Raw genomic sequence first — 13727 nt, forward strand, 5'->3', positions numbered from 1 at the left:
TCGGCGCAAACCGCTTCCATCGGAGGACGAGGCCCGGGAAGGACGCGCAGCCGAAGGCGGGAGAAGTGTCTTCCTGGCTCCCCCTCTCTCATAATCCTCTTTGGCAGATGCTGCGGCTGCATCTGTGCCCCGGGGGCGGAGGTTTGCCGGAGGAGGAGCAGGAGGTGGGCAGACAAATTTACGGAGGCAAAGGCAGTCAGAGAATAGGATCCAAGCCTCTGAGATCTTCATTGTCTTCTCTGCTATTGAGCTCGGGAAAATTTAGCACCACCCGAGCGGAGCTAAAGCCATCTCTGCCATTTGCAGTTGGAAACAGGCTCCCCAAGCTCCCTATTTATAGCTGTTTAGCAGCTGCTTTGCTGAACCTTCGCACCAACGTGGGGTGATGGGCACGCTGGGGAGTCTTGGCTGTGGTTTCCCAAGCTGATCCGAAAAGATTTAAATATCTCCGAGTGGTACTGATGGAAAAGGTCTGTATTGGTCCCGGGCTGGCTTGGAAGGATCCAGCCTGGCCACGCAGCCCCATAGGCAATGCCAGGCTGGCTTTGCAACCCCTGAAACACTGGCCGTGTCACCTCCAGGGAGAGGAGCTGGGTGGCAGGGACGTCCCCCTGCCACACTCTGGGTCTCACCCCCCCGTGAGGGGGAACCCGCCTCTGCCCTCGCCAGCCCCCTCCTGGGGCGTGAAATATCCCAAACGCAGAAGTGTGAGGAACACGAGGCGTGAGGAAAATGCACATCATTACGGCCAGGAGGAAAATATCAGTGGGGAGAGGAGGGGCGGGAACGAATCACTTAGGGCAGATGTCCCCACGTCTAAGCTAAGGGGAGTCTCGCCGCTCACCGCAACGTTTATAACGGAGCGAAAATGGAAAAGTGGCAAAGAGAGGAACTACTTGAGACGAATCCCAAAAAGCCTCAAAACTCCAAGCGTCCCCGAGGAGGGATCAGAGCAGCCTCCGCCACGCAGACGCAACCCCGCCGCCCCCCCGCCCGCCGTGCCCGTCCCCCGGTCCGGCTTGCCCCAGGGACACGGCAGCCCCTTAAACCGCGAGCGCCCGGCCGAGGTTCCCCTGCCGGCCCTTCGGTGGGGACGGGGCGCTGCGGCGGGCGGCCAGGCTGGGCCGTCCGGCTGCAGGGTGCTCTGTGTCACCCCGACCTGGTGCTTCACATAAGGCGTTTGACTCTTGGGAAAAAGCCGGGGAGGCTTTTCCTGTTGCCCTCATTCAGTCTGTATTTTGAAAATATTTTCCGGGGTCTGGCGAGGCTCCGTGGGAAGCCAAGCTCTGCATCAAATGGCTCCGAGCACCCTTATGCTGGCTTTCAAAACAGGCCATTAAAATTCAATTTTTAGAGTGGTTCTTTAGCCTTGAGTAGCCCTCGTGAGGATCTTCTCTCCTGGTGCTCATTGCAGCTGTGGTTCTGCCTTTGTGCAGGAAGAAAGCTGCTTGAGGACTGCATACAATTCATTAATTCCCAATTAATGGCTGTAATTATCTACCCTTACATAAATAACCAGCTGTAGCATGACACAACATTACAGTGTCTGTACAAGGTGCCCTGACTCACAGAGCAGTAGCAGGAAATAATATATACTAAAGAAAAATCTTTATCCAAGTAAGGAATAAATAAGACATTTGCCTTTTAGAAAGAGGATGACTCTAGAGGTAAGAAAACTCTTCCACACGACGGTTTCCAAGCATCACTGACTCATTATATTTATAGGACAAATTACTTTTCATGGCAAAATTTCAAGGAGCCATAAGAAGCTTTAATCTGTAGGCAAAGAATTATAGCAGAGACCTCACTGGTGTTGGTCTTAATTCCTACACATCGCTCTTTCCATCCCCCTTTGCGCTTCCCCAGGCTGCCGGCCTGAGCCAGCCTCCAGGGCGGCGCAGCTGATCGCTTCCCAAAAATGCCTTTAAAAGTTTATGGCAAAGTATTCCTGGCAAGGAAAGGTACCCGGGAGAAGGTGCTGCCTCCAGAGACGCTCTGGAAGGGCAGCAGGGAAAGCTAGAGCCAGGCAGAATCGCGAGGTGGCCCTTGGGAGCCTGGTCAATATGCCCGAGGATTTTCTAAGCGAAGGGAGGAGCGGTGACTCCTCCTCGATGGCGCTGGAGGATGGCTCCTGCCCAGCTCCCCTCCAAAACGGTCCTCGCACAGAGAAACGACTCAACTTCCAAAGGTTTCAAGCACTAGAAAGGTGCTTCCTTCCTCTAACACACGGCAGCGAGGGCGTGCGACGCTCCTGGTCCCCCCCCAAACTCTTGCCGGGCTCCCCACATCCCCCCACTCACGGCGTGGGGGGTGTGTGTGTGGGGTGTGGGGGGGGGGCCGCAGGGGCAGCGGGGGGACACGCCGGGGGGGGCCGGGCGGGGGGGGGGGGGATGTCAGCGTGTCGGTCAGCTGAGATCTGTGCGGGCAGGCTGCCCTTGCGTAAGCCGGCCGGGTACCCGAAGATGCGCTCCCGAACTGCAACAGATAAAAATATCGAGGGAATACGTGTGGCTCTGACTAAAGCACTGCTAAAATAACAGAGTGCGCAAATCCCTTCTCAGAGGCGCCTTCCGAGCCTCCCGCCTGTCACCCCTCTCACCACGGACGCGCTACCTGCAACCGGGCGGGCGCTTTTCTTACCGGGATGGTGCTTTGCGTTCACTGGAGTGGGCGTAAAGAGTGAGGTTAACATGTCGCTTTGCTTGAGCTTTTTTGTAAAAGCTTTTTTTTTTGTTGTTGTTTCTTTTTTTTTTTTTTTTTTTTTTTCCCAGAAGCTCCTTGGCTCGGGGCAAATTGTGGATGTGCGATTTCCCCATGTGCTGGTTACGGTCCCCTGCCTCTGGTGCAGAGCTGCAATTAAAAAATAAAAAAATTTACACTGCAAAATTTTGCCTTGTAGGATGTTAAAATAAAATCCCAGTTTTTGGATGCCTTTTGGTTTGAAATCCAATCCTCCAGGCCCCGCTGCTGCGTGATCTGGCCATTAAACAAATTCTGCCATCCCTGCGCATCACATCACAGACTGATTTGGGTCGGGAGGGACCTCAAAGCCCCCCCAGTCCCACCCCCTGCCCCGGGCAGGGCCCCCTTCCCCCAGCCCAGGGGGCTCCCAGCCCCGTCCAACCTGGCCTTGAACCCTTCCAGGGAGGGGGCACCCACAGCTGCTCTGGGCACCCTGGGCCAGCGCCTCACCCCCCGCACAGGGAACAATTTCTGCCTCAGATCTCACCTAAATCTGCCCTCTGTCAGCTTAAAACCATCACCCCTCCTTCCATCCCCACCCCCTGACCCAGAGTCCCTCCCCACCTTTCCTGTCCCCCCTTTAAGCCCTGGGAGGCCGCTCGAAGGGCTCCCCGGAGCCTTCTCTTCTCCAGGCTGAACCCCCCCAACTCTCTCAGCCCGGCCCCCCAGGGGAGCTGCTCCAGCCCCCCCAGCATCTCCGTGGCCTCCTCTGAAGCCCACCAGATGGGATGAACAACCCAAACTCTAAAGAGTAGATCTTCCCACCACCTGCACACGCTCTGCACCACTTCTCACTAACCTGCCTTGCCAGCAGTTGAGGCACCAGGTTTTCTGCCAACCGCTATTAGCACCTGGAAGGCAGAGTCCCCCCCAGGGAGGGCGGTGGGACCCGGCTGTGCCCCCTGATTACAGCTGCACACAGGACGAGGCTGGGAAGGAATCAGGAGGGGGGCTGGGAGATGCCAACATGCCTTTTGCTGGTGCTGAGCTCCAGTTGATCGGGGGGGGGGGGGAGCTGGGGGCTGCTGGGTGTCCCGGGATCTGCAGGCTCCACACCTTCCCTCCCAGCGTCTTTGCTTTCACTCTCAGGAGGAGACAGCAGCACAGGGGGTGAGGCCGGGCACGGGGCTGCGGGCATCTGGTGGGGAAGGGGGGACTCCATCTCCACCATGAGGACAGGGACGCTTGTGCTTGATGCCACCAAGTCCCTCGGGGCCTCTCCCTCAGTCAGTACTGGCAGAGGAGACTCCGCACCGGTTGTTTGTGGGCCAGCGCTGGAGAGGGACCTGCCAGCTGGATGGAGGAGAAACGGGCAGTGACCACGACCTCTTTCCATTTTAATGAGCCTCATGGAGAGTCACCGCAAGGAGGACAAGCCGAGAGGTGACAGAGGTGACAGCACAGCTCCTGCCACCCCGTACTCTGGCACCCAGCGCGGCAAAAGGGGCCGAGCCACCTCAGGAGGCTGCTCGGCCACGCAGGACGCGTGGGAAACGCATTATTCATCCTTTTGTATCCTGCAATAAGTGTATGTCACCCCGTCGCTTCGCACGCTTCCGCCGACAACAAAACGCGCACGCATTGTTAACGGCTTATTAAAATTCATTGGGAGCTGCCACTGCAGGCTGCTAAAATAGAGGCTGCTCTTGATGCTAAGCCAAAATGATTTGAGTTTTTCATCTCGGTGATCCTGTAAACAAACTGTCAGACATTCAGATGCAGGCATGGAGAAATATCCATGGACTGTAGCAGTGACAGGGTTTGGCATATATTAATTTACTAATCTGATTGTTGTGAATAAATTAAATGACAGTGTTAGAAGTGTATTCCCCGGGCCCGTGTTCTGCTGGATTAAGATGTGATGATTTTGCATCTTGGGCCATCGAGCAAATAGAGATATGTCTCAGTGGTCAACTGAACCAAACCCAGATATACACAGCCCTTTATTTTCAAATCTGTAGGTCTCAAAGTTTGGGGGAATACGCCGGTGTCCGCTCTCTGTTGCGGCAGGAAAAGCGTTAGGGAAACAGCCATGCAAATAGAGTATGAAAAAAAGCAGTGGCTTTGTAGCTCCCTCCCTGAGATGTAGGACCACTTTCTGCTGGAAAACGCCTATCCTAAATTTGAAGGCAGAGGCACCATGCTGTGCAGCAGTTTTGATCTGCCGAGCACGGGCTGACAAGGGGCAGCGGTTCTGCACGGCGCCGCGCAGCGCTGCGACGGAAGCACGTCGCCCGCCGAGAGCCAGGCGCGACTGCCAGGCTCCGCGTGATGGAGGGTTTATCCCATCCCCTGGCAACCTGTTACAGTGATTCATTACCTTCCATTAAAAATGTGCATCTGATTTCCAGCTTGAATTTTTCAAACCTGAGCTTCTGGCTGTTGGATATCATTATGTGCTGGTTTTAACAGATCAAAAAGGTCTCCAACGCGTACCTCCTCCCTTTGGGAATGGCACGGTGGGATTGCATTGCCTCTGCGTTGTCTGATGGCGTGTGTATTGAGCCTTCTGGTTTCCTCTGGATTTTCCAGCAGTTCTCTTCTGGGAGCCCCATTTGGAAGATCTCTACTGCCAAATACCACCAAAGGGGGTGGTAAGATCAGAGAAACAGCCGTGCCGTTCAACCCACGGTCCATGCAGTTCAGCTCTGGGCTTACGAGGCTGCTGTCACAATGGATATGATTTATTCCCTGGGTCTTCTCCCAGCACCCGCGTGTTTCCTCACCGGTTTGTCTGTTGGCAAAGTCTCCAGAAGACTCTCTTCCGAGATGTCACCCCGTCTCCCCAACTTAAAAGGCCTTCAGCAAGGATTTCCCCAGGTTTAAATTGCACAGAGGCTCCCCGTGCAGGCAGGGCCCCGGTGTGCTCCTGCGCCCAGCCGTCGCCCCTCCTAACGCAGGGGGCTCCACGCGTCACGCTGCGAGCTGGGCGCGCTGCTCCAGCCGGTTCCTGCGGAGCCGCGGACGAACGACACGCCGAGACGGGTTCCGTGTGGGTGATAGAGCATCCATCTACGTGTCTGTTTATTGGTCCAGGGTACATATATTTATACAGACGATGATAATTATTATGCCTACTAGTCACTAGATGATTGGCTTAAGCTCTAAGGGTCGTATTCGCACGGTCCACCTACTTGCAGTTAGCTTACAGCCCAAGCTTCTCATAACACTAAGTTTCTCATGCTACTATTTCTGATTCCTGTTGACTTGTTTTCGATACACAACAGTACCGTAACACAATGTTTCTCAGACCACCGTTATCATAACACTAGGTTTCTCAGACCACTATTCCTAATTCCCCTTAACCTGTTTTCAACACACCACGGTACACAGGGCTGAAGCGTCCTTGACATTCCTCCTGTATCAGCAGCTGTGAGCAGCTGCAGGCAAACCCTAGTGGGGCCCAGCATCAGCAGCTAGAGCAGGCTCTGATCATACAATTGCTCGGTGGGCTCAGGACCCTTGTCTCTGAGCCATTCTCCAACAGGTTCCTTCAAAGACTCCTCCTGCCAGTGATGCACTGGCGGCTTGAACCCAGGCCCTGGTTCCCCGTCCCACCTGGCTGGTGGTGGGGAGGCGGGCAGAGTTTTTTTGGGGGGGGGGGGGGGGGCGGTGAACACGGGTGAGCCTCTGCCCGTCCTCTCTGCAGTGGCATGTGGGGCAGGTGGAGGGGACGGGGACAGGCACGGGGACCTGCCGCCGCGCAGAGGAGCCGCTCGGGGGCTGTGGTGTGTCAGGGCGCTGGGCACCCCGCGGGCTCCTGCAACCCCAGGAACGGCGACACAGCCCAACGTCCCCAGGTTGCTCCTGCCCGCTGTTTGAAAACAGGCTTGAGCAGCCCCAAACCTCATCTAAAACACTAAAATTGCCCGGGCAGAGCTTTTCCAGAGCCTGCCCTGCTTCCCTCTGCACGAGCGCTGGTGCTGCTTTCGCAGGGGCGAGCCCTGGCTCCGCACCAGTTCCGCAAGGACACGGTCCCACTCAGCGCTGAGTTGGAGATGAAATCAATTGTCTGTTTCCTCCGGCGCCACGAGGGTTGGGGAGCTCCTGCCAGCTGGTCCTGTGCAGGGTTTCTGCTCTGCCCGCTGGCCTCCGGCCACGGGGACGCCAGGGGACTCCCCAGCGGGCTGGGGAGAAGGCGAGAGATCCCAGAGCTGGGATGGGAACCCGGCTGTGCCAGCACCCGGCTCCCTGCTGCCTTCCTGGGAACTGGGGTCAGCTCTGGCAGGGAAAGAGCCTCGGCCATAAGGGCTCTGCAAGGAAGAGAGGGACCAGCTCAGCCCCGGGGACATCGGGACGGCTGCAGGGCTCGGAGCAGGGAGCTGCCTCCCCGCTGCCGCGTCTCCAGCTGCGGCCAGCGGTCTGGGCTGGGGGCAAAGGCCGTAAGCGAGAAGCCAGCTCTGATCTGATCCTTTCCCGGCTGTGCCCCGGCAGGAGGGACATGCGGAGCTGGCAGCGGCTTGTGGATCGTGCTCAGCAGCCATCGAGGAGCCCATCTTTCTAATCCCTTCTTGGATTGGAGTCCCTTCAGGTGTTTGTCCCCTAAAGTCATTTAAAGCGTCAGTGGTTCAGCCTGGTTCAGAGTCCAGAGGGGTTCAGGAGGACAGAGACAAGCGCTCCCACAGGGACAGTGCTGCTGCACAAGCATCGAACCGCATAAATACAGAATAAACACAATGCAGAGTAAGGCACAGCAACGCCTCTCTCGGTGTGTTTTAGCTGAACACGTTCAGCTGAACACCCAGGGAGCAGAGGCTTGGGGCGGCTCCTGATCAGTGTCTCTCATCAGCTGCACCACCGATCGCCATAAATTCACTAGAAAGAAATGAGGAATAAGTGCAAACCGAGATTTCTCAGTTCTTTAACTCGATACCTTTCCCTTGTTGATTTAAACCATGATTTAAATCACTAATTTAGATTCGTTTTATTTCATCTGTCCCCGATCCAACCAGACCTCTTGGTCTCAAATGGTGTTTTGTTTTCTGTTTCCAGTTGTGCATCTTCCTCTGGCCTATCAGCACTGTGAAGTGAGCCCTGGTTCCTGAGACCTGCTGAAAGGATTTCAGTCACAGCCATCCTGAAAAGTAACCTCAGAATTGCAGCTGCATTTTTCTTTTCACTTGGGCTTTTGTTTCTGTCCGTGAGTTTTTTATAGCGTGACATTTTCCTACGTGACTAAAGAACCTTAAAAGCAAAAAGGGGAGGAGATGGCACAGGCAGAGGCGCACTGTTGATCGAACCACGATGACAAAGCTCAGCTCAAGCTCCAGCTTCAATTGTGGGTGTTCCCAGAGCATCCTAAAATTGCCTTCACCTTTTCTCCTTTGATGGCACCGGGTCAGCTCACGTCTCCCAAGCCAGCAAGCTCCGTGGAAACCTCAGAGAGGAGCTGGAGTCTGACCCCACCTCAGCTGCTGACACACATCTTTGGTACGTTCCCTTCTCCTGCTTCTTCTCCCATGTTTCATCCCTGCAGAGTGGAGATCTCCGCGCTGTCGATGCCGGGCCCGGCCAGCCCTTCCCCCAGCAGCTCTCCAGCCACAGACCGGGACGTGCCCGTCGCTCAGCCGGGACGGGGAGGGCACGCCGTGCCCAGGAATGCCACCACAGCTCTGACACGCTCCCGGCAATCTCCTCTGCACAAATGGCTTTCCAGCCTCTCTCCTGCCCATTTTGTGGAGCAGAGCCAGGAGCATTTGGAGCCACGTGGCCACCTCGACCTCGCACACGCTGGCTCCTGCTTGGCTCCGGGGCCGCAGAGATGTGTAAACGGGCTCATCAGCCAGAGCTGCCGCTCACTGGCATTGCGTCGTCCTCAAAAGTGCAAGGACAATCAGCATAATGACTTCGTTTACAGTGGAAATCCAATTACTGCAGGGAAGCATCTCATTAGGGTGGATTTTCTCAGCGGCTGCCACACGTGGGGAGCTTGCCTGCCGAACCACGGGCTCGCTGATGCTGGTGCCAGCACAGGGGACCAGCTCCCTGTGCCCGGGCACGCGGGGCGGTGACAAGGTGTGCAAAGCAGGACGTCGTGACCCTGGGCTCTCTGTTTCGTGTCACCCGTGCCGTCCCCACAGCCGTGTCCCACCTGGCTCCTCTCCCCTTCTCATTCCTGCCACCTCCAGCTGCAATCCCGCAGGCACTGCCTGCCTCAAGCCCCCTCTGGATGGGCTTGCAGGTGGATTTTTGTTCGCTACAGGGGAGACAAGAGCAGATCCCGCAGGGAGCACAGCAGCTCTGCCCAGAAACCCTTTGCACCGTGTCCCCACCACCCTGGGGACGCAGTTCTCCCCGGCTCTGTAGCAGCCCTGACGGGGGGGAGGTTGACTTGGTGCTGACAGTGCCAATCCTTTTTCCCAGCCCCCGTAAAGCTGGCTGGTGAAAGGAAGCCTGGCCTGCCCTCGCCGCAGAGAATAAGTGGTGGTTTGGTTCTCTGGTAAAACATCCTTAAATTGTTCCCCTAATTATGCACATTATCTGGTGAGAGTTTGCATACCTGTTTTGAACTTGGTGATATCGGTCCTTTTAGAGAGTTCAGTAGGGACACTACTGATCCGCCCTGTATTTCTGCTGAAGCACAACAAACGCCGTGTGAATAAGACTCGGAAACGATCAGGCCCGATGTGATCACAACGCAACGGGCAGGCAAGGCGAGCAGGAGACGCCGCGGAGGAAGAGGTGGCCGGGGGAGGCGGCGGATTCGCAGCGCGCGGCTCGGGTGCTGCGAGGGGAGGGAAGGCAGTTGTTGGGAGAGATTTTGCTGAAGAGCGGAGTTCACCTTCGTGGCAATGACGGATCGCCTCCCTGCTATCGCTGCCTTGCGTTGTGTTACCAAGAAAATGAAATGGTTGCTGTTGGGGAGTGTTTTATTGTCCGTTTGAAGATTCGGTTTTGTTGTTCACAGCGTGGAGCCGACTGGGCTGTTGTCGACACGGGAGAAAAGCATAAATAATTGGAAATGAGAGGCAAGGCTGCTCCTTTATGGACCCTTTTTATGAAAATCCCTCTCGTGTCTTTAACCTCTGATTTAGATGCTTTGATAGAAACCCCTGGGTCCCACTTTTCCTGTGTTTGATGTTTGACCTTCAGACTCTCCCCCATCACTCGCATCTTCTGCTCCTGCGGGATGGGGGTCCTACACTCAGCAGCAGAAACACGCTGGGATATTGCGTATAACGAGAGATGTCCCCATGCTTTTCCTTTGAATGGCAAACAAATCCCCCGGCAATTTTCAAACTAATTCTGCAGCAGCGATGGGATTGCGCAGCAGCTTTCCCACCTCTCAGTTCAACCCCTCCAGCTGTGCATCTCTGTGCGGGAGCTGCACAGAAGCTTCTGTCTCTGGGCATCAGAGACCTGCATGTTGCTTCCTAGACCATCCCACACCAGGATAACCAAAAAATGACTCTGGCACTGCTCTCCAGAAGTGCTTAAGAAAACATTTAAGCGTGATAATCATCACCTCCCTGCCAGGCTTCTGATTCACCCTGTGACATTTAGTTTTATTCAGCATATTCCGGCTGAAGAAAGCATCTGTGTTGATTGCAGTGAAAGCTTCCTCGTGCCCACTTAGAATCCCTTTTGCCCGATTTAGCAGGCTCAGCTCTATCAGAGGAGCGTGCTTTGCTCTAGGATACTTTTTTTTCTGGTTTCAACGTTACCTTTGCTACCTGCAGGTGAGCAGGTAGATGCTGGACTGGAGTCCTAGGCGAGAAGCTTCTCTAATAAGCATGGTTTCTTGCTTGGTTCCTCAATGACATTTTAAGGCAGAGGCACGCAGGGATCTGTGGGTGAAGGAACATTTTGCATCAGCCTACACAGCAGTTACAGCACCCTCGGTAAGTAGTGTGTGGGCAAGTTGTACAGGGCTCTTCACAACAGAAATGCAGATATATGTGCCAGAGAGAACACCCTCTGAGGAACAGAGGGCAGAGCTCTTATTACAGAATCATTGACTCAATTATTTCCTGAAAGCATATTAAAATGACTCTGTTTCTTTTTGCAAAAGGATGAATGAATCCATATTTTGTTAGTGCAAACAGGTTTGCATTTGAATTTACAGAGGGCAGGAAAGATCAGCCGGCTCATGCTCTGCAGGTAGCTCAGTGCAACCCCTCGGGCCCTCAGCAACAACAGAGAGCAGTGGAGGAAAGTACAGCGAGACAAAAAAAGATCTCCTGTGAGGACCCAGCACGTCCATCCTCATCACAGGCTGCCCGTCACAGCTCCCTGCAGCTTGGCTGTGTGCGGATCTGGTGATCGTGTTGGGAGCCCTGAGCCTGGGCCTGCAATTCCCAAAGCGAAAAAAACCCAAGTTCGTTATAAAAATAGTACAAGAAGCTTTTAGAAAACCTTACAAGATGGCTGTTAGGATGAGTGTGGTAAATGCACATCCACTGTATAAAGGCACTCTCCGCGAGCAAAAATATGATTATAGCACATTTCCACAACCAACAGGGTAAGTGTAGAGCGTGAATGACCTTGTTACCACCACGGTCCTCACTGCCACTTACCACCGCTCCGTAGCCCAACGCTGGGTTTCTTGGTGTCAGCAGAGGAGGGAGGGATTTGTACTGCCATGGTCAGCTGGAAAGGAGGACACGGCAGAGAGGGCCTTTGCTGACTGGGTTTGCAATTAGGGACTGCCTCTGCCTGCTGAATCTGGGCTTTTTGTGGCCATGAAAAGAAAGCGTAAAGAATAAAGTCCAGAGTGAGATCCAAACTCTTCCAATCTCAGTGAGTTTGGATCTCATACTTTATTTTGGGCTCCGTGCAAATTCTTCCCATCTTAATCTCAGCCCAGAAGAGCAAATACCCATCAGCACCCGCCAGCAATAGGGCTACTCACAGAAGGACTTTCTGGGGACTGAAGCGGAGGAGAGGTGTTAAATGCAAAATTGTAATGTGCTGTTCATAGTCCTGTGGGCCTGATTCAGAGCCCACCAGTGTCAATGTGAAGAGATTTGGCTAGATAAGGATGGTTCCTTCAGGAAGTAGGTTCTGTTCTGTTGCCATACTACCACTGTGCTTCTTTTTGCTGGAAAGCAGAAAAGTCTCAAGGAGAAATGTTCCCCTCAAAGATGATGACTTTGGGAGTGCTGTCTCCCTTGCCAGCCTTGCCAGGGGCAGTCGTCTTCGTGCCTGCCTTGTTAGATGCTCTTGCTGCTATTCCTGTGCTGTTCTGCTCGATTCTTTGATGCTAAGCACTTCATTTGAGATGTCTTGTTTAAAGAAAAAAATACCAACTTGATTTAAAACCCTTTTTCCAATTAACCAGCAGCGGGCTTTCTGCCAACAGCCAGCCAACCCAACTCCTTCTGAAGGCAGAAACGCGTCCCGCTTTCGCGGTGCTACAACACTATTTGCGGCAACTGCCTCGCACTGTGTGGTTTGATCTCAATAGCAAGGACGTGACTAGAAAGAGGTTGGCATCAATACCCACACAGGGCAGGCTGAAATAAATGAAAAAGGGATGTAAAGGAAAGGAGGAGTGAGGTGACACCCCCGGAGAACACCTGGATGCCTGAGGATATGCAGAAAAACAGACTATCTATCTCCCCCTCTCCCCATGGCCCCTCTGACCTCAATACCCAGGAACATAATCTAATCTTATCTAATAATCCAACATAATCTTCTAGAGTGTCATGCACAGCATCTTGCCAGCGTTATCTGATAGCAACAAAGTAACGGGCCTGTTAGAGATTATGTTGTCTACCTGAAAGATTTATTTTTGGCTTCAAAAGCAACATTACTTCCTCACCGGCTCCCCAGAAAAACTCTCCCAGCCTCAGAAACTGCAGTTAAAATGCAGGTTTGATCTTTACAGCCTGCGTAAGGCTGGGACTGGTTTGCTCTGCTGTGCTGGCTGGTGAATGGGGATACGTCCACACACAGCACTGGCCACAATAAACACTGCCTGGTTGAAGCATCTCACGTTACACGGGCTTCATTTCCCATGGCAACAGGGAAAATGTGAAGTATAATGACATCTCCCCTGCTTCATGAATTATTAAGGATAGAAACTGGGCCCAAACTGGAATATTTTTATTGACTGAGTATAATGAGTTAAATGTGGCCTATTTTCTGTCTTGCCTGAACGAGCCCTGTGCACGTCGCATCTGCTGGAGCTCCTAAATCAGTACAAGAATAACTGCACAGACCTTCCTCCTGCAGAAGTGACATTTTACAAGAAAACAGTTTTAATGTAATTTTCCCCTGTATGTCTCTGGACACCCTTAGGCAGATTCCTGTGCTGGCCTCAGGGCAACAGGTTTCTTGTCACTAAAATACAGCAAATGGGTTTCAATCAGCACAACATTCACTGTTTCCTGGAACCAAGAGCAACTTTCAGGCTCAGGCAAAGTGATGTAAAACCAGCAGGTCAGTAGGGATTTAAATCCATATCATTCTGGAGTAAATAAATACTTGGAGGGCAGGAGATGGTCATTTTGTGCCTGGCTCTGCAGTTGAGTGTGCAAGACAGTACTTGGCCCAGCTGACTCTTTATACACACACCCTTTGCTCTATACGCTCTGCTTCGTATCTCTTTTGCAGCAAAATACTGTCAGTAGAGGAAGTAGCAACATCTACATTTCTGCCTGACCAACACTTCCCACTGCAGGCCCCTGCTTTCAGTCGCTTCTCATTTTTCCAAGCTGTAATCTCGCCCGCTGACGTATTCCAGGCCACCTAGCTGCCTCAGAACAAATATTCTGGAAGGTTTCTGCTAAAATCAGTTCATCAGTTTGCGACCGAAGCTAGGGAAACCAGGAGGCTTGCCTCATGCAGTGTTAGTTCTCACCCATGTTTCTCTGAGGTTATCACACTCTTCCCTGATTTTGATCAGAAACTGGAAATTTGGTAGGTCAGTCACCCTGGCTTCAAGGGTCTTTTGGCAAAATAGATGTTTTTCAAGTCTTGTCAGAGCTTGCCAAACTGTGACTGCAGGATACTCCTGTGAAAACAGGTATGATGGTGGAGGA

This window comes from Tyto alba, unplaced genomic scaffold (genome assembly GCF_018691265.1).
Source record: "Tyto alba isolate M040663 unplaced genomic scaffold, T.alba_DEE_v4.0 Super-Scaffold_29, whole genome shotgun sequence".
In the NCBI taxonomy this organism is placed as follows: Eukaryota; Metazoa; Chordata; class Aves; order Strigiformes; family Tytonidae; genus Tyto; species Tyto alba.